At 40.1% G+C, this 20,797-nt stretch overlaps 1 protein-coding gene across 1 annotated transcript in view; it reads left to right on the forward strand.

Annotated features, from left to right (window-relative positions):
• Window positions 1-20,797, forward strand: part of LOC124775097 (inositol polyphosphate multikinase) — a 353,921-nt gene that overhangs the window by 104,425 nt on the left and 228,699 nt on the right. Inside the window, exon 2 of the mRNA XM_047249914.1 lies at window positions 17,474-17,606. The gene's annotated coding sequence lies outside the window, so the exon portion shown is untranslated. The remainder of the gene's footprint in view (window positions 1-17,473; window positions 17,607-20,797) is intronic.

The raw sequence follows: 20,797 nt of genomic DNA on the forward strand, positions 1-20,797 counted from the left end.
AACAAGTGACTTCATTTCAATAGAAGCAGTTCCATCAGTGGCACCTAGTAATGTTGAGCAGGTGCAGACACCAACAAGTGACATTATGTCAGTAGAAGCAGTCCATCAGTGGCACCTAGCAATGTTGAACAGGTGCAGACACCAACAAGTGACATCATTTCAATAAAAGCAGTTCCATCAGTTGCACCTAGCAATGATGAGCAGGTCCAGAGAGCAGTCCATAATATTCACTATCACTGATCACACTGTTCATCAAAGTTTACTAGCAGAAATTAAACATGTCCTAGTGGCACCAATCATGTAGAAAAAGTACAAGTAACAGTCCATAATATTCACTATCACTGATCACACTGCTCATCAGAGTTTATAAGCAGAAATTAAACATGTCCTAGTGGCACCAATCATGTAGAAAAAGTACAAGTAACAGTCCATAATATTCACTATCACTAATCTTACAGTTCATCAGCAGAAATTAAACATTTCTAAGTGGCACTCATTATGTTGAAAAAGTGCAGGTAACAGTCCATAATATTCCCTATCACTAATCAGACAGTTCAGGCATGAACAATAGTTTGAATACACATACAAATGCTTTTACACTAAACATACAAATCATAACAAACACACAAATGATGTCAGATAATTGTCGTATTAACTATTACAAATACACAAATATCAGTAAACCTATAATATTGATGGGTGTCAGTGCAAGCCACTACAAACAAATAAAATAATATTTAGGAGATAGGTGGGTAGGATTAGGAAAGGAAAACACACAAAACACACTCACTCATCTTTCATCCACATTAAGTACTACTGTGTAATTGAATAGTGTTAACTGTGTAAATGCAATTCTGTCAAAATTTGATGCTCATCATGTGTATCAAGTAGTAGTGGCAGCAATGTGTAACAGTCAATAATAGTTAAGTCAATGTCATAGTCATCATGTCAAGACCAATGTTTGCCAAGCCAGATCAAAATGTACGGTTGCTGAACAACTGTCAGTGAGCCAAGATATGCAATTAATTCCTCTCTCCAAAAAAAAGTATATACTTCTTAGTGATTTAACAAAGTGTGTGTAGACAATCTTCCTTCCACTTTAGTGTTCTAGTCTGCTATCTTCATCCTCCTTGTTCCATATAGACCAACAAAAAAAAATATGCACCCCACTTACTTTACCTCTTATACACCAAAACTCCAATAATCATCAGCATCACATAATCTCAATACTTCAATAATACCTCTTACGTCGATACATATAAACCTTATCATTAACAGCATTTACCTTACCTCTTGTCCACCAAAACTCCAATAATCATCAACTTCACATAATCTCAATAATACCTCTTCAATACGTCGATACGTATAAACCTTATTACCAATATCATTTCACTTCTATAACAATTCTTTCCTCTAGTCAGTCTCCTCGAACAAGTACAGATAAAATCCTAATGCAAACCTCATCATCCCATACAATCCGAAGACACACTGTCAACACACAACCTCTGTGTAATCCATCTGACCCAAATCTTCTACTCATTATGAATTATAAACAAAAGAAATGCATACATGACCTCTAACAGACTTAGTTCGAATAACTCTCAGTAATTAAGTACGATTACGGAGTGTGAATGATCATAATATTGCACAGTGTGTACACCACTTCAAGAATTATGGCAAACACAAGCAAACATGTGGAGTATTTTTTGTGTCAAGTGTCACTTACTATTTCAATTGCTCACGAAAAATGCAGTGTAATAACTGTCAATGGTCTAAACCTAGTTTTGGTATGTCATGTCGTTAGCTTCCTTCCTATTAGCATACATTTATACAGCTTCCATAAAACCTCAACTCATGTGACTTCTATGAAGTTTCTTGTACTAATGTCGTTCGTCGAATTATAGCAGTTCATTTTCTTATCTTAAAAATATAAGGCGCTGAGCGTAAGCAAAACATGCAATAACGAGTAAATATACCAGTAGTGAACAGAATGTCAACAAGTGGATGCAGCACAATTCTTGCAACGAGGCTCTGCCAAGCGAACAATCTATAATTAATACCATAGTGTGACCTAAACTCTATGTTCATACACAGTATATCAGCATTTCTATATACCAAATTAAAGAGTACGTGCATGGGGGCTTAACTAAATATAATGAAAATAGTTTTCGTAGCTGTATGTCCGATTACGCTGTTTCGTAAACGGTTGGCCCTGACTAGTATTATTACGCAATCTGACTGCATAGAACAACAACAAAGAATGCAATGAAAATTTTCGTTAACACAATTAATTAATTAAGTCCCCAGCAACTATGAAACCTACAAAACCAAAGCACAAGTATAACTGTTCTGTATGTGGAAGTATGACTCAACGCACATCTGGCACGGTTCTTCTTCAACAAGACAAGAATTTTTAAATACCAATTATACTGACGTGATAAAAGAAAATTAGAAATACTATAATTACGCAAGAAAACCAGAATTACACTCTAATACAAGAACACACGCCAGATGCTTTGTTGACTGAACCTGTAATGACGCATTATTCAGGACATTGAAATAATGAGAAAAAAAAGAAAAGTAGTTTGTTACCTTAATTTATATTGATGAAAAGCACTCTAGACACTACAATCTCTCCACACCGACTCGCTACTACCACATCTCAACCAGAACTCTCCAATATCACATCTCAGCAAGCACTACCTACTAGCACATCTTAACAAACACTCTTCACTACGACATCCCAGCACAGACTACTACGAGTCCTCGACAGGCACTGACTACTACGAGCTCTCGACAAGCACTGTGGAGGCGGCTGAATAATACTCTTTGGCGCAATCTCTGGCGCAGTGGATCAGTGTAGCCACCTTTCATATGCCCCTCCTCCACAGGCCAGAATTTGATGGTATTTTTGCCAGCATTGGTGGTAAAAATACCACCAAATTCGTCCACAAAAATACAGACAAAAATAAAAGATAATATTAATACCTAAATATCACATAATTAGTTAAAATTTTGGCTTTCAACTGACCTTTCAGTAACCTAATATATGAAATACAGTAGGCAATACAAATTCTTTCATACATGTGACTTTACATAATAGTTTACACAATACACAAAAAATCAGTTTACACAAATGTTCACATAAAATACTTTTAATTATTAAAAAAAACAAATAGTTGATAATTCCAGCCCAGCAATGGTCAACAGGTGCAAACACCAACAAGTGACATCATTTTAGTAAAAGCAGTTCCATCTGTGGCACCCAGCAGTGTTGAGCAGGTACACACAGCAACAAGTCACATTATTTCAGTAAAAAACAGTCCATCAGTGGCACCCAGTAATGTTGAGCAGGTACACACAGCAACAAGTGACATTATTTCAGTAGAAGCAGTTCATCAGTGGCACCCAGTAGTGTTGAGCAGGTGCAGACAGCAACAAGTGACATTATTTCAGTAGAAGCAGTTCCATCTGTGGCACCCAGCAATGTTGAAGAGGTACACGTAGCAACAAGTCACATTTCTCAGCAGAAGCGGTTCATCAGTGGCACCCAGTAATGTTGACAGGTGCAGACACCAACAAGTGACATCATTTCAGTAGAATCAGTCCAGTAGTGGCACCTAGCAATGTTGAACAGGTGCAGACACCAACAAGTGACTTCATTTCAGTAGAAGCAGTTCCATTAGTGGCACCCAGTAATGTTGAGTAGGTGCAGACAGCAAGAAGTAACATCATTTCAGTAGAAACGGTTCCAACAGTGGCACCCAGCAATGTTGAGTAGGTGCAGACAGCAAGAAGTAACATCATTTCAGTAGAAACAGTTCCAAGAGTGGCACCCAGCAATGGTCAACAGGTGCAGACACCAACAAGTGACATCATTTCCATAGAAGTAGCACCATCAGTTGCACCCAGCAATGTTGAACAGGTGCAGACACCAACAAGTGGCATTATTTCAGTAGAAGCAGTTCCATCTGTGGCACCCAGCAATGTTGAGTAGGTGCAGATAGCAAGAAGTAACATAATTTCAGTAGAAACAGTTCTAACAGTGGCACCCAGCAATATTGAGTAGGTGCAGACACAGACAAGTGACATCATTTCCATAGAAGTAGCTCCATCTGTGCACCCAGTAATGTTGAGCAGGTGCAGACACCAACAAGTGACATCATTTCAGCAGAAGCAGTCCATCAGTTGCACCTAGCAATGATGAGCAGGTCCAGAGAGCAGTCCATAATATTCACTATCACTGATCACACTGTTCATCAGAGTTTATTAGCAGAAATTAAACATGTTCTAGTGGCACCAATCATGTAGAAAAAGTACAAGCAACAGTCCATATTATTCACTATCCTAATCACACAGTTCATCAGCAGAAATTAATCATTCCTAAGTGGGACCCATTATGTTGAAAAGTGCAGGTAACAGTTCATAATATTCACCATCACTAATCAGACAGTTCAAGCATGAACAATAGTTTGAATACACATACAAATGCTTTTACAATGCTCTTACACTAAACATACAAATTCTAATAAACACACAAATGATATCAGATAATTGTCATGTTAACTATTACAAATACTCAAATATCAGTAAACCTATAATATTTATGCGTGTCAGTGCAAGCCACTACAAACAAATAAAATAATATTTAGGAGATAGGTGGGTAGGATTAGGAAAGGAAAACACACAAAACACACTCACTCATCTTTCATCCACATTAAGTACTACTGTGTAATTGAATGGTGTTAACTGTGTAAATGCAATTCTGTCAAAATTTGATGTTCATCATGTGTATCAAGTAGTAGTGGCAGCAATGTATAACAGTCAATAATAGTTAAGTCAACGTCATAGTCATCATGTCAAGACCAATGTTTGCCAAGCCAGACCAAAATGTACGGTTGCTGAACAACTGTCAGTGAGCCAAGATATGCAATTACTTCCTCTCTCCAAAAAAATATGTACTGCTTAGTGATTTAACAAAGTGTGTGTAGACAATCTTCCTTCCACTTTAGTGTTCTAGTCTGCTATATTCATCCTCCTTGTTCCATATAGACCAACAAAAAAAATGTGCTCCTCACTTACTTTACCTCTTATACACCAAAACTCCAATAATCATCAGCGTCACATAATCTCAATACTTCAATAATACCTCTTACGACGATACATATAAACCTTATCATTAATAGCATTTACCTTACCTCTTGTCCACAAAAACTCCAATAATCACCAACTTCACATAATCTCAATACCTCAATAATACCTCTTCAATACGTCGACACATATAAACCTTATCGCCAATATCATTTCACTTCCATAACAACTCTTTCCTCTAGTCAGTCTCCTCGAACAAGTACAGATAAAATCCTAATGCAAACCTCATCATCCCATACAATCCGAAGACACACTGTCAACACACAACCTCTGTGTAATCCATCTAACCCAAATCTTCTACTCGTTATGAATTATAAACAAAGAAATGCATACATGACCTCTAACAGAATTAGTTCGAATAACTCTGAGTAATTAAGTACGATTACGGAGTGTGAATGATCATAATATTTCACAGTGTGTACACCACTTCAAGAATTATGGCAAACAGAAGCAAACATGTGGAGTATTTTTTGTGTCAAGTGTCACTTACTATTTCAATTGCTCACGAAGAATGCAGTGTAATAACTGTCAATGGTCTAAACCTAGTGTTGGTATGTCACGTCGTTAGCTTCCTTCCTATTAGCATACATTTATACAGCTTCCATAAAACCTCAGCTCATGTGACTTCTATGAAGTTTCTTGTACTAATGTCGTTCGTCGAATTATAGCAGTTCATTTTCTTATCTTAAAAATATAAGGCACTGAGCGTAAGCGAAACAAGCAATAGCGAGTAAATATACCAGTAGAGAACAGAATGTCAACAAGTGGATGCAGCACAATTCTTACAACGAGGCTCTGCCAAGCAAACAATCTATAATTAATACAATAGTGTGACCTAAACTCTATGTTTGTACACAGTATATCAGCATTTCTATACACCAAATTAAAGAGTAGTTATGACAACAACAGAAATGTATAAATATGCAATCCACACGCATAGCAGCAAACAGGTCATTAGCATCATATCAGCATAAGCAAATAAGTGTTCATATGTAATCTTAATAAGTAAACATGAAGGCGCAAGCAGATAAATCACAAAGTATAACTTACATACCTAACCACATTAGCACAATAAATCAGGTGACAATTATAATTTAAATAAATAAGCACATCATGCACATAATTAAAAAAAATGACATCAGTGAAAAAGCAGTGCGGCCAAGCGATGCATAATATACACAAGTTACAACCCAGTTCATTAATAATCATTGTCAAAATCAGTTAACGTACGCAAGCACGTCGCTTCACAAGTAATTTCATAGAACATGAAATTTGCACAAAGTATGAATCACGTAATCGCGAGCAGCAAATTACGTCTAAAGTACGTACCTAAGTGGAAATATGTTACCTGAAAAATAAACTCAATTAATAGTTACCCTTTTTAGTTTATTAGTTTCTTCTTCGAAATTACATTCTTCCTGAAAATTTCCCGATAGCAAGTCGTCTTAACGTCGGACACGCACAGAATTTACCTGCAGTTCTTAAATATTTTATAGAACCGTATCCTGAAAAATACTGAATGTTAATAACATAATTCATCAAGTCACTATAGCTTTATACTGAATTTAATCGGAGAAATTAAACTGTGTATTTGTTTACGGCTGTCAGTGCATTCGCAATGAGCGCTCGATCAGCTGTAGGCGCGTGACGTAGGAAGCAATTGTTTGCGGTCAACGACTGCCTTGTGCGGCGCGCAGACTTGACTGTTGCTTTGAATATATGCCGCCGCCAAAACACAGCGCGGTATCCTTGTACTCTCCGCATGTTTACATGTAGCTGTTAGTTTCTCTAAAGTATGTCATTAGACAAAAATTTTTCTAAAGTATATCATTCCACAAAAATTTTGGAAACTACGAACCTCACGTTTTGTGGTAGGAACAGCATAATTACGAATAGCGTCTAGTTTCTCTGGATCAGGAAGAATACCTTCTGTAGAAATAATGTGACCGAGAAATTTCACCTGAGAACGACCAAATTCAAATTTTTCTAAGTTCACTGTAATGCCAACTCTTGCAAAGATACGTAATAATGAATCCAAAGTTTTGTTGTGCTCACTCCCAGAACGTTTAGCAATAAGAATATCGTCAACATATGAAGTAATATTGTCACGAAGATAAACAGGTAAAATTTCGTTTAAACTAGGAATGAATGCTGCTGAAGGTACAGTAAGTCCAAACAGTAATTTTCGAAGTCACTTTTGGGTAAAATCGTCATATCCGGTTAATGTTTACTTACTCTCTAGATAGATTGATAGTCGAAGAGTTGGTTTGACAGATGCAAAGAATAGTAAAAGAGTAGGCAGCGGTACAGAAAACTAAAAGGGAAATAGCACCACTACAGCTCGGGGCCCTATGCTCGCTACGGCACATATTCACTTAGAGTAGTGAATCCCCTGAGGACATTAATAGCCGCACATAATTTCCAGTTTGTGTCTTAGTGGCCAAATTAGTGGAAGTGCGTACATAAATTGATCTAACCGTGCACATGGATGTATGTCATTCTTAGAATTGCGAAAGATCTTAAATTTCCGAACAGTCAAAAAGTGTTTATAGTCAAAGTTCTCGCCTCGTGGCGACAAAGACCTACCGCGTCTGTCCCAGTCACAATGACGATTATTGTCAAGTTCACGCGCCTGGCGCTCTCTTGTTGCTTCTCGTAAATGAAATAAATTACTTTCTTCAAACCCCTCTGCTATCTGTGATTCTAATTTTCCTTTGCTGTCTTTTCCTACAATTTCGCCTTCGATTTGTTTGACTTGCTTTCGTAATACCTCAACTTCCCTTTTAACGCGTTCATTAAATTTTCCCTGATTTTCAACATGCTTATTTATGTTCTGGTACTCTTCGGTTTCTGCAAATGGCAATGGTGCTGTATCATCTGAATCTCTGTCCCCATTTAAACTAAGACTTGTCAATTTATCTGAAATCTCCTCCACTCTTTCCGATAAATCACCTATTTGTTCTTTCTGTTTATTTCTGTCTTCCGTAAGTGTCGTGACTCGGGTTTCAGTATTGACACATTTGGTAGTTAACTGTTCATATTGTTGTGTTAGATTATTTAATCTGTCATTTGGTACGGATTCCTCGATTCTCTCAAATATTTCTTCCTTATCTTTTGCACGTTGTAAATTTAACTCTGAAAATTTCTGTACTATCACGCGATCTCTTTCTTCCTGTTCTCTATCCTGTTCCCTTTCTCTGATCTCTACTGCAATTAATCTATTATTGTGAGAATTCAAAATCGGTTGTACTTCTTCTCTGATTTCTTTCTTTAACTCATCTTTCATGTTTTTGAAACATGTCCTTATTTGTGAGCATAACCGTGTTGTCATTGCTTCCATCCTGGTTCTAATTGTTCCTAACTGTGAATCTAACAGTGTTTCCATTCGTGATCCCAAATTTAATATAGCACTCATCAACTGCTCCGTTTCTTCTGTCGTTAACCACGTAATCTGTGAATTTTCTGATTGAGAAAAATTTTGAAATGGTTCCGGACTACTTTCCCTGCTTATTAAATTGTTTTCCACTACATTATTCATGATACTGTTTTCCTCTGTTGGCGAGTTCGCCATGTTAACAATTTCGTCATTCCCACTATCCATCATTTTTGCCTTTTTCATCGATCGTGTAATCATTTACAAAACATACAAAACTCTTCACTATATGAAAATTGCACACAATGACACTTTATCTCCAACAATACCATTCACACGAAATGTTTCCCTCAAACACGATTAACGAACAATTGAAATAATTGCACTAAATTGTCAAACGCGTAGACAAGACAACAAATTTAAATTTTGAAAAATACCATTAGAAGAATGCCAATTACCAAATCTACACATGCAAAATAGACTACAATTACTAAACTACTAATTACTACAACAATACTACTGTCTACTATTTTTACAATCAGAAGATTTCCAAGGGACGATCCGAAGCAGCGGTCGCCACGTGCATGGGGGCTTAACTAAATATAATGAAAATACTTTTCGTAGCTGTATGTCCGATTACGCTGTTCCGTAAACGGTTGGCCCTGACTAGTATTATTACGCAATCTGACTGCATAGAACAACAACAAAGAATGCAATGAAAATTTTCGTTAACACAATTAATTAATTAAGTCCCCAGCAACTATGAAATCTACAAAACCAAAGCACAAGTATAACTGTTCTGTATGTGGAAGTATGACTCAACGCACATCTGGCACGGTTCTTCTTCAACAAGACAAGAATTTTTAAATACCAATTATACTGACGTGATAAAAGAAAATTAGAAATACTATAATTACGCAAGAAAACCAGAATTACACTCTAATACAAGAATACACGCCAGATGCTTTGTTGACTGAACCTGTAATGACGCATTATTCAGGACATTGAAATAATGAGAAAAAAAAGAAAAGTAGTTTGTTACCTTAATTTATATTGATGAAAAGCACTCTAGACATTACAATCTCTCCACACCGACTCGCTACTACCACATCTCAACCAGAACTCTCCAATATCACATCTCAGCAAGCACTGCCTACTAGCACATCTTAACAAACACTCTTCACTACGACATCTCAGCACAGACTACTACGAGTCCTCGACAGGCACTGACTACTACGAGCTCTCGACAAGCACTGTGGAGGCAGCTGAATAATACTCTTTGGCGCAATCTCTGGCGCAGTGGCTCAGTGTAGCCACCTTTCAACTTAGACGAAATTTCTAGTCAGTGTGATCAACTACTGCTGGCTCCAAATGTACAAAAATGTAGGTTAATGCGGATGAGTGGGAGAAACAAACCCGGAAGTTCAGATACAGCATTAGTAGTGTGGTGCTTAACACAGTCGCGTCTTTCAAATTTCTGGGCGTAACGCTGCAAAGCGATGTGAGATGGATCGAACACTTGAGGATTGTAGTAGCAAAGGTGAATGGTTGACTTCGTTTATTCGGAGGGTTTTAGGAAAGTGTTGTTCATCTGTCAGGAGACCGCATATAGGACGTTGATGTGACCTATTCTTGAGTATTGTTCGAGTGATGGGATCCGCAGCAGGCCGAAATGAAGGAAGACATCGAAGCAATTCAGAGGAAGGCTTCTAGATTTGTTACCGGCAGTTTCGAACAACACGTAAGTCTTACAGAGATACTTCAGGATCTCGGATGGAATCCCTGCAGGAAAGGTGAAGTTCTTTTCGAGGAACACTGTTGGGAAAATTGAGGGAACCATCATGTGAATCTGATTGCAGAACGATACTACTGCCACCAACATACATTCCTCGTAAGGACCACGAAGATAAGATACGAGAAACCAGGGTTCAAACAGAGGCATATGTGCGAGTGGAACATGAAAGGAACCGACTAGTTGTGATACAGGGTACCCTCCTCCACGCACCTACGGTGGCCTGCTGTTTATATATGCAGATATAGATGTGGAACAAATGCTAATGATGACATAAACATCCTGCTTCCTGTTTACGATGGACTGTGTAAATGATCCCAACTCACCGTACGAAAAACATCCGCAAAACATCAGTGAACCTCCTGTAGCCGGAACTACACACTTCATATACTGCGGGTTAGGCCCGTCGACACACGCGACGCCTCACGGCATTTGAAAAGAGACAAAATCGCGATTCTCCGGACTACACTACACGCTTCCACTCAGATGCTGCCCTGTTTCTATCTCTTTTGGTCCACTGAAGAAGCGCAGCTTTAAGTGTCGGTCTGAGCAATAACCTTTTTCGAGGTACCACACTCGAAATGTCAACTGTACGCAGTTTCTTCTGCAATTTTCGCTCGGAAAGTGGTTTATTGACTTGTATTCGCTGATAGCAGCAACTCCTGTCAGGTTTTTAACCGACTGCCAAGGTGTGATACTCGTCCTTGTCAGTTTAGACCACTGTTCTTACGCCGTACTGCATGGCTGCGAGTGGTACACCATTTGTTGCACTTCTGCCGTCGACACACCAACAAATCGGGAAACTTATGCAAGGTTAGGTCATGTGCACCTCCAGGGACGACAGCTCCTTTCTGTTATTGTTTCGCGTCTCCACGTCGTACATGTGACAACCGACTGGCAGACACAGCCGACTGGCAAGTCACTGGCATGACTTAGTCAAGGGTGGACGGTCACATGAAGCCTGCTTCCATTTCTACTCCATCTGCATTACTCCATAGTGACCACAGTGCTCTCCTAAGGCGGTCTTCAAAATTTTGTCCAGCGATCTTACTTAACGGATCACACAGGAGTGGTGGTTTTTTGTCATGTTGAAGTGGGTTCTCATTTAGCATCATGAATCTATGCCTAGTAGGTTCCACCATGGAGAAGTCAATAACTGCACATATAAAATCAAAGCCACACTAATCACCACTGCACATAAACCGGAAAGAGTTTCTTCTCTCTCTTCTTTTTGATGGATCACAGTACTATTGTGATGGGCAAGAGTTCATAGCGTTTCTCCATAAGTTTAATAACACAACAGATACACATAACACAGACTTTACTCATCAATAATACATTGCCCTTCACTATTTACAACAGTCTGCCAACGCCGGGGTAACTTTTTCGACTGCTCAACTATAGGAATCATTTGCTTTTGAGGCAAAGGACTCGTCGAACCATGTTCGGAACGCAGTTTCATCAGGAAAGGACGTTTCTTGAAGGTACGTAGATAGAGAGCGGGAAAGGTGAAAATCTCAGGGTGCAGGATCATGTGGATAAGGTGGGTGCTCCATGACTTCCCTACTCCTGTATACTGCTTTTGTCAGTCTTGCAGAATGCGGGTAGGCGTTATCGTGGAGTAGCGTCACTTCACGCTGTCTTCCTGGTCGTTGTTCTTGAACTGCGCCTAGGACACGTCTTAGTTTTTGACAATAAATGTCAGCAGTGGTGGTTACACGTCGGGGAAGCGATTCGTAGTACACCACACCGTCGCTGCTCCACCAGATGCATAATATTCTCTTCATAAAGACACCGTTCTTCGTCACCAGTAACGACACAGGATAGGAATGGTCGGTGTTGTTCACGGGCCAACTGATGATGAGCAAGCAGAGATGCACATGTGGCCACATGCTGATTTTTGTGATTTTGGCTCAGAGCATGCGACACCTGCACACTCGATTTTTGAACCTCCCCGCCGTTTCCAAATGCCGCACAGTGGTGGAATGATCACAGCTCATCATATCTGCCAGTTCTCGAGTACACAGACATGGATATTTGTGAATTAATGCGCTTAAACGATCTTCATCAACCACCCGAAGGTCTTCCTTCATTAATGTCAAAATGATCCTCCTTAAAAATGAGAATGCCATTTTCCTGCTGTGGTCTGTCCTGTGACATTATCCACATACACAGCGCAAATGTTTCAGGCTGCTGTCACCACCCTACAGACCTCAAACAAAAGTATATGTCGGAAATGTTCCGATTTCTCGAATTAGTGCAGCCATCTAATATTTCCCATTACTTTTGTAGTCCCATTTTAAGAAATCAAGATCGTGGATATTGCTGTCAAAAATAACTTTTATCGGATAGTTAATAAACGCCTTGGTACGTATATGCTGGAAAATATGGGAGGGAAGGAGACAGTACCTGACGCTACGTCGGCGATGTGACCGTAGGGACGAAGCGCAAATTCGAATGGTGAAGGACAGGGTTGAATCTCTGGATCTCGGTCGTGTCCTTTTCAAAGAAGAATTCTCGACATTTAACTTAAGCGAATTAGGGAAACCATGGAAAATCTCAGTATGGATGGGTAGCCGGGGATTTAAATCGCCGTTCTCGCGAATGTGAGTCTAGTGTCTTACTACTGCCTTACCTTGCTCATGATGGAGACTAGAACTGCGTTTGCTCTTCCACAACTAACCACATCACTCATTCTTGCCATCGTTTCGTTGAATGTAGATAGTATTCTCTTCTCTGCCTGGTGTTTCTACCATCAAAAATTGTGACTGTATCTTTACAACGGAACGCTTTTTTTCATTACAACTATTTTAATTTATCGGACTAGAAATGTCATTCCTGATTTCATTGCTCCTCATATCATTACATTAATCGTTGCTAAATTAACTGCGATTCCAAACTACGACAATATCACTTTCCAAAACTCTGCCCGCCTGCTTAGCTGAGTAGTAAGGTGTTTCCTTACCATGCAGTGGGCCCGGGTTCGATTTCCTGCTGGGTTGGAGATTTTCTCTGCTTATGGACCGAGTGTTGTGCTCTCCTCATCATCATTTCGTCATCGCCGACGAGCAAGTCGCCCATTGTGGTGTCACCTGAATAAGATTTGCACCCGGCGGCCGAACTTTCCCGTATGGGGCCTCCCGAAGATCAATGCCACACGGTCATTTCATCTTGTCCAAAACTCTTTCATATCTGTTCGTGATCAAAAACACAATGTAATATTCGGAGGTTCGACATCCTTGTCAGAACTTCCGCAGTATGTCCTATTCTTTTCTTTTGACAGAATTTATTTTGCAGATAAATAAGACGTAAGAAACTTGGATGATACCTATCCCCCACCAACCTTTTCTTTGACAGTAATAAATGTGAGAAGCTACTTTCCTAATGACCCCTTACTCAACAAGAGTCTTCTTCACAAGAGAAGGTTCCCTGTTACCGTGTAGAGAACGACAAACAATACTGAAAGATTTAGAAAGATCCCATCAATGACCACATAAAAGAATACAGCAGAGGAAAAAATGCATTCTTACGGCAGAATAATATATTGTTTAATACAATGCTAAGATATCATGCTTTTCGAAGTATGTGTATCAAGCACAAATATATCGTCCCTTTTTCTCTTATTTCCCTATTTATCTACTACGACACAAACAAATTACTAAGCACCACAAGCACGGCCAGTTATGTACAACAAACACATTTTAGAGAAATCATCAGTCTTGGAAGAAGGTAAAGTAAGTCACTTCCATTGATGTTTCACCGGAAAAGCATGCGCGAAGAAATAAAAGTTTAGTATTGAAAGTTATCTTGGCGGTGATGTCATTAGGAGACATCATGCTGGATTAACTCTCTACCGGCAAAGCTTATCAATAAAATTAAGTCTATCCTTCTGCAGTATCACGATAACAGGTGGTAAGTTAGAAGCATCTACAGAAACAAAAGATAAACCAGCAGATAGAATATCCAAGTGAAAGGGCGTAAGTGAAAGAAGTCGGACAGTGTACGGTTTTGATTCTCGGTTCTTCCAAATTTTATCATTGAATACCTGAGACCAACAGCTGTCGCAGGGTAATTTACATACACAAAGCTCCACTGTTTAATAACATATTTCTATTTTACTTTGTGTAATATTAAAATATGTCCCAGATCGAGATATGAAATTAGACCCGATCCTTGCGCGGTCTGGAAGTGGATTATCCGCATCCTATGTGTTGTTTCCAGAATGAAGACAACTATATTTGGTTCAGAAGCATTATACTGTTGCACAAAATAAATAATTGCAGTTTATTGACGACATACGGTTTTTAGCAGGTATTCATTGAAAAGGAGATTACTCCAGACTAAAATGATGAAGAAAACAGCGACAAGCCAATCGAAGTAGGAAAAGTACAGAAAAAGTAATTGTCACCAGGTTTCCTGTTTGACTTTTGAGACAATAGCTCAGATGTGCATCTTATTATTATTGTCTTGTGGAATGTTGATTATCCTCACATATGAATTACTCTTCGAAGTTCCAGATACAGATGCAACATAGACAACTACCTCATTGCTCTCTGGTGTACAAGTAATTTCGAAAGCTGCTTGCCAGACTGTTTCTCAGCGCCCTGGACATAGAAATGACAACGGCGTACGAGACGATAAATTTACACCGAATATTTCATCTGGTATAAGGACATCAGTATTTTCCCCCGATATATCGGGGCTTTATACACTGCCTGACAGAAAAACTAAAGCTCCAGAAGGGGAGCAGAAAAGTAAATGATACTTCAAGGGTCGAGAAAGTATGTAGTGTTACTTTGTTGATTGCAGAATCGAGACACATTTACAAAGAATGTAGCAGTGTGGGCCCACTTTTCAGTATGACGTTGCACTACCTCTGACTGGGATGATTGCTCTAGTTCCAGAAAATTCGATATTGAAGCTTTATGGGCACCGCCTAGCGAGCCTAGCGCAGCAGCTAAGGATCCCATCTACCACGCTGGCGGTAGGGATTCCATTCCTTTTTTCCTTTTTTTCAATTTCATATCATTAAATAGTATATGCAGCTGAGGAAAGATTCTGCATACAGACGAAAGTACTGATCCCTAATTTTGACCTCTGTTATGCAATTAATATCGATCGATCCGGTTGCCAGTATCAGTCGACGCACAGTATATCCCTTGCAGAACAGGGAGCGAAATCCGTCCATGTGCAGAAGAAAGATCTGAGCAAAATCAGCCATCCATTCGTAGTACAGTATACTATAACTGCGTTAGGACAAAAATTACCCCACCAAAATGAAGTGCACTTTGCCATAGCTGTTTATTTTTACAGACAGGTTAAAATATTAAGGGAAAAAATTAAAATTGCTAAAGTCTAATAGAGAAATAGCTCAGAGGGAACATTCCATAAAAATACATTCTTTAATTCTGCATCAATTTAGTGCACCTTCTTCGCAGGGGTGATCAAATACGCGTAGTTCGCACCGAAGTTAATCGAAAAAACGACATTCTTTTCGAATTTAAACGAAGTGTGCTTTCCGGTGTCGCTGCTGAAAAATCCGTGTGCCTGCAAGGTGCTAACTTCCATTAAATGTGCGTCGTTCTCTACGAATTTTTATTTCGGTTGGTTCCACAACAAGTACCACCCGGAATTCTGTTATAACATGGCAAGTGATGCAAACTATACCGAAAAAGACGATTCTGTAATTTGAAGAAGATGTGGCAGTAATCACCGATTTACTGAAATTTCCACAGCGAAAACGACTATTAATGAATAATTTTTCATGACATATACTTTTTAATGGTCTTCTATACGATAAAACTGAAAAACAGAAAGAGAAAGTACTCAGGCAAAATTGGAACCCGTAACGCCGGTGTGTTAGGCGCAAACCTTACCCACTGCGCTAAGCTCACTTGGTGGAAATATGATTAATATTGCGGATATAGAAAGTATGCATAAAACTTCAACAAGGATTTTATCGGAAATTAGGGGCTGTCGCATGAAAGCCGCTAATCAGGTAGTCAGAGCAGGTCCCTCTACAGCACATGGTTCAAATAGCTCTGAGCACTATGGGACTTAACATCTGAGGTCATCAGTCCCCTAGAACTTAGAACTACATAAACCTAACTAACCTAAGGACATCACACACATCCATGCCCGAGGCAGGATTCGAACCTGCGACCGTAGCGGTCACGCGGTTCCAGACTGAAGCGCCTAGAGCCGGCCGGTGTGAAAATGAGGTTTCAGCATCATTTGACGAGGTTTCTTTGAATACAAGAATGGGTAGAATCTTCTGGCATAACTGGGTCGCTGTACTTGCTGGTCGTTAGGTGACAGTTCAAACGTAACATTCCTCTTAAAGATCGATTGAGAGAAACGGTCAGATGTTTCTTGGCTACTAAGGGAAACAGAAGAGACAAATTGATTGTTCAGATTATGAATATTTCTACCCCAATAAAAGAACGCAAAGATAACCTCAGAACAGCCACACGGGGTACTGTGTAGAGAATTTTAAAGTGCGGAGTTGGAGTTTATGAAAATCAACTCTGAACTTACTGTTTGCCTTTGCTTAACACCTTCACTGAATATTTCTTTGGGCTGTATTCTAACAGATGAAAAAATTGGACAAATATTATATGGAATGTTATATTCGAATTAGTGTACACTTTCGCCTCCTGAAATATTCCGTATTCTTTCTGAAATAGCTTGTGTACTCATGTTTCCTTAAATAACAACGTCGTGATTGAATGAGAAAAAAAATGTGTATAATTTTGTTCACGAGCAACTAAGAGTGACACAAAGATTTCGTATTAATAGTTCATATTATTTGAATACAAAAATAAGGGTTTCGGGAACAGTCACGAGAAATAGAGCTACTGTTACGTTCTTCCATCCAATGAGAGGCATTGTATGCGCTCTACGAATGTCGTCTGCTACGCTTTTGTACTTGTAGCCTCAGTTCATTCCGCATCCATACGGTATAGCTGGAATGTCTACCGGAAACGTAATCCATCTGACGGGGTTTGCACTACGAGACGTAGCACATGGCAAAGCACATTGTAAGGAGCAAAGTGCTCCTCGTCAGCTATCATTGTGGATAAAAAAGTGTTTGAATGCTTATGCTTCCTTCAGCGACATGTACTGCTTTCTTGATAAACGCCATTTTTTGTTGACAGGTTGAATGCGGCGGAATCTAATACTGGCCCAAAGACAATATCTCTAGCAGCTGACTAGCAGTCAGTCAGAGAGGCTGCATCTGTCATCGCAGTTCCCTACAACATTAACCAGCATCTGATACAGAGGAGGAAGGTAAGACAAAAATGTATTTGAGACTATGACTCCCTGATTCTGACGAGGAAAATTGTAAGGTTGCTATCTCTTTGCTGTTCTCATTCTTTAAGGTCAAGACGTTTAGTTCAATCTTTCCTCTTTTCCATTTCTGTCCATCCTCTTTTTTGTTTTTGTTTCCTCAGGTAAATAGTTGCTTTTGAAAGTAATATAGGGCTCCATCTGTGAATTTTGCACAACAAATTAGTCGTGAGTAAATGAAAATTAGTTTAGTGAGAAAATAGCAGTTTTTAGTGTTTATGATATAACTTGTCAGTATGTTGTTAGCAAGTGCGGACTTGCGAGTCCTGTTTGCAATTCTGCTATAGTGAGTGATACTTTTGAAGGTCAAGCCCGTACGGTGTCCCCGTACTGCCAAGTTCCGACGTCTGTGGTGTATTACAAAGAGATAGCCACGAAGTATTGTACGCGTACAATGCTAGTAAGTCATTAATTGCTTACTAAGCACCTTTAATTTACAAAACTTCCACTTAATATTTAAATTTTTTGTAGCCGAAGTTATTTATTTTTTTCATAGCCGATTGTGCTGACGCACGCAACTATGGTAGGTAGGAAATGCCCATTATAATCGTGGCAGTGCAGTTGCTTTTCTCCACTAGTATTTAACTGGATAGGGGATGAGAGAGGGCACCGTACAATTCGTGTTAATCAGACTGTGGTCTGATGCCCTGGATAAATCTCAAATCCTTTCACTGTCAGTCATGGGACGATCCGTCTGTCGGACAGGTTCAGTAAACTCGGCGGCCCACATTAACAAGGCGATAGGATAGGCGGCTATGTGGGATTTCCGGCCGTGGTGTTTTCGACCCTTTTGTCGGTGCCGCAGGTCCTGTGGAACTTCCAAGCAAACAGTTTTGCAACGTGGGTTTTCCGACCACCGCCTCCCGCACTGCTAATTTACGTCAGTCGTTTACCACCCTAGCTACCTTCAGGTTTAGAATTAGCACGTTTCCTCAGGTTCAAAAATGGTTCAAATGGCTCTGAGCACTATGGGACTTAACTTCTGAGGTCATCAGTCCCCTAGAACTTAGAACTACTTAAACCTAACTAACCTAAGGACATCACACACATCCATGCCGGAGGCAGGATTCGAACCTGCGACCGTAGCGGTCCCGCGGTTCCAGACTGTAGCGCCTAGAACCGCTCGACTTATTAGGTTTCCTGTAATGTCAATTCAGACGAAAGTATAATTTGGTACGAAGGAAAAGTTGAAGCCAAGGGCAAAACAATGAACTACTACTATCGAAATTCACCAAACCGCTCGTTAGCTTTAAGTCCACATCGTAGGTGAGCCAACTGGATCACTACCATTCGTTTTCTATGGTGATAGTCTACGTAACCCTACTAAGATACTGAAAAGTTCAATACAGTAAACCGATGCACCAGAGCCACCTCCCGCTACCCTAATTCTGATGGTAAATATTCACTGGGCTTCGAAGTAGCTACCTTCAGATTTAGAATTAGCACGTTTCCTCAGGTTCAAAAATGGTTCAAATGGCTCTGAGCACTACGGGACTTAACTTCTGAGGTCATCAGTCCCCTAGAACTTAGAACTACTTAAACCTAACTAACCTAAGGACATCACACACATCCATGCCGGAGGCATGATTCGAACCTGCGACTGTAGCGGTCCCGCGGTTCCAGACTGTAGCGCCTAGAACCGCTCGGCCACACCGGCCGGCGTTTCCTCAGGTCAGCGGCCTCGTTTACTGTAGTAGGTCGTTATAAAAATGGTAAAGAGGTATATGTTCTGTCATTTGCGTCTCTTATAAAGGAATTTTGTTAATTAAGCGACTGGTAGTATATTTGACAAAATGTCGACTAGATAAGATACGAAAACGTTGCAGCAGCATTCAGAGGCCCAGTGAAACAGGACGCGGCAGGTGTAAAAGCCAGGGGGGAGCTTGCTCAGGAGACTACGGAACGGCGCTGCTGTGTGGGAGCTCTGTCAGTGTTATCTGTGTCCCGATAATATTCTGGGAATCATTCGCGATAGTGAAGAGCCTGACTGCTCAGTTATCGTAGTAAGATCGAAACTGCTCGAAACAGTCGGGCGAAATACAGGAACGGTGAAAAAAAAAAAAGAAAAAAAACTGCAGTGGCTTCGACATACTGTCGTACTTATCGGAACTTAAATGCACGTGACATTCAGAGTGAGCAGATAAAACGATCCAATTTTTAGAGCAATATGTAAGCAGTTTCCGGAACGCGAGAAGTGGGAGAGCATTGAAACCCCACGGGGTCTCCAGGCTGCAATTTAGTATTTGTTATCACATGCCTATGCTCATAAAAGTTGTTAAACGTGTGCCGGCATGTATTATTGACTCCATCTGTACTGGGACTAGCAAATATGCTAAGGTCGTAGGTTAACCAGCTGAGAGAATCGAATATTGATTAATAATGTTCAAGAGTGGCGGGGGAGGGGGGGGGGAGGGGCAAGTGTAGATTTAGTTTCGGCCAGAGAACCGGGTCTTTACATACTCCGTCTACATCTGTACTTTGCTGTTTGTGGTGGAGAGTACATAGTTTACAGTATCATCCTCTGAAGGTACACGGGAAGAAAGACTGTCGGTGTCCCTCCATGGGGGCCTGAATTTCTTTAATTTCAGGTTTACGTGAGCATTACTTCAGATATATGTTGGAGGAATGAGTATGTATCATGACTTACTTTGGAACATGCAAAGCAAGCGAAACAAAACTCTGCCACTCTGGACGCAGATGGGCCAATTGGGACCGTCCGACCGCCGTGTTAAACTCAGCCAGCGGCGACATCGGGATGCGGTATAGAGTGCCATCGGATCAGCACACCGTTCTTGCCTTGTAGACAATGGAGCCGCTTCTTTTCACTCAAGAGCTCCTCAGTTGATATCAGGAGTCCGAGTGGACTTCTTTCCCCTCTTCCGCAAGGAAAAATCCCTCGCAGTGCCGGAACTGAACCCATGCCCTCTGCATGGTAGCCATCTGCTCCGACTACTCAGCTAGAGTGAGGAACACTTTGGAACGTGGGCTCTTAGAATCTTGTTACTAAGGCTGTCTGCGATGAATGTCTCTTTTGTGACGTAATATTCTCATGGTGATTAAACGCACATGTGAGGAATCGTGCAACTGCTCTTTGAATCTTTTCGGTTTCCTCTTTGAATTCAACTTAGTAA

This window comes from Schistocerca piceifrons, chromosome 2, assembly GCF_021461385.2.
Source record: "Schistocerca piceifrons isolate TAMUIC-IGC-003096 chromosome 2, iqSchPice1.1, whole genome shotgun sequence".
NCBI classification, from domain to species: Eukaryota; Metazoa; Arthropoda; class Insecta; order Orthoptera; family Acrididae; genus Schistocerca; species Schistocerca piceifrons.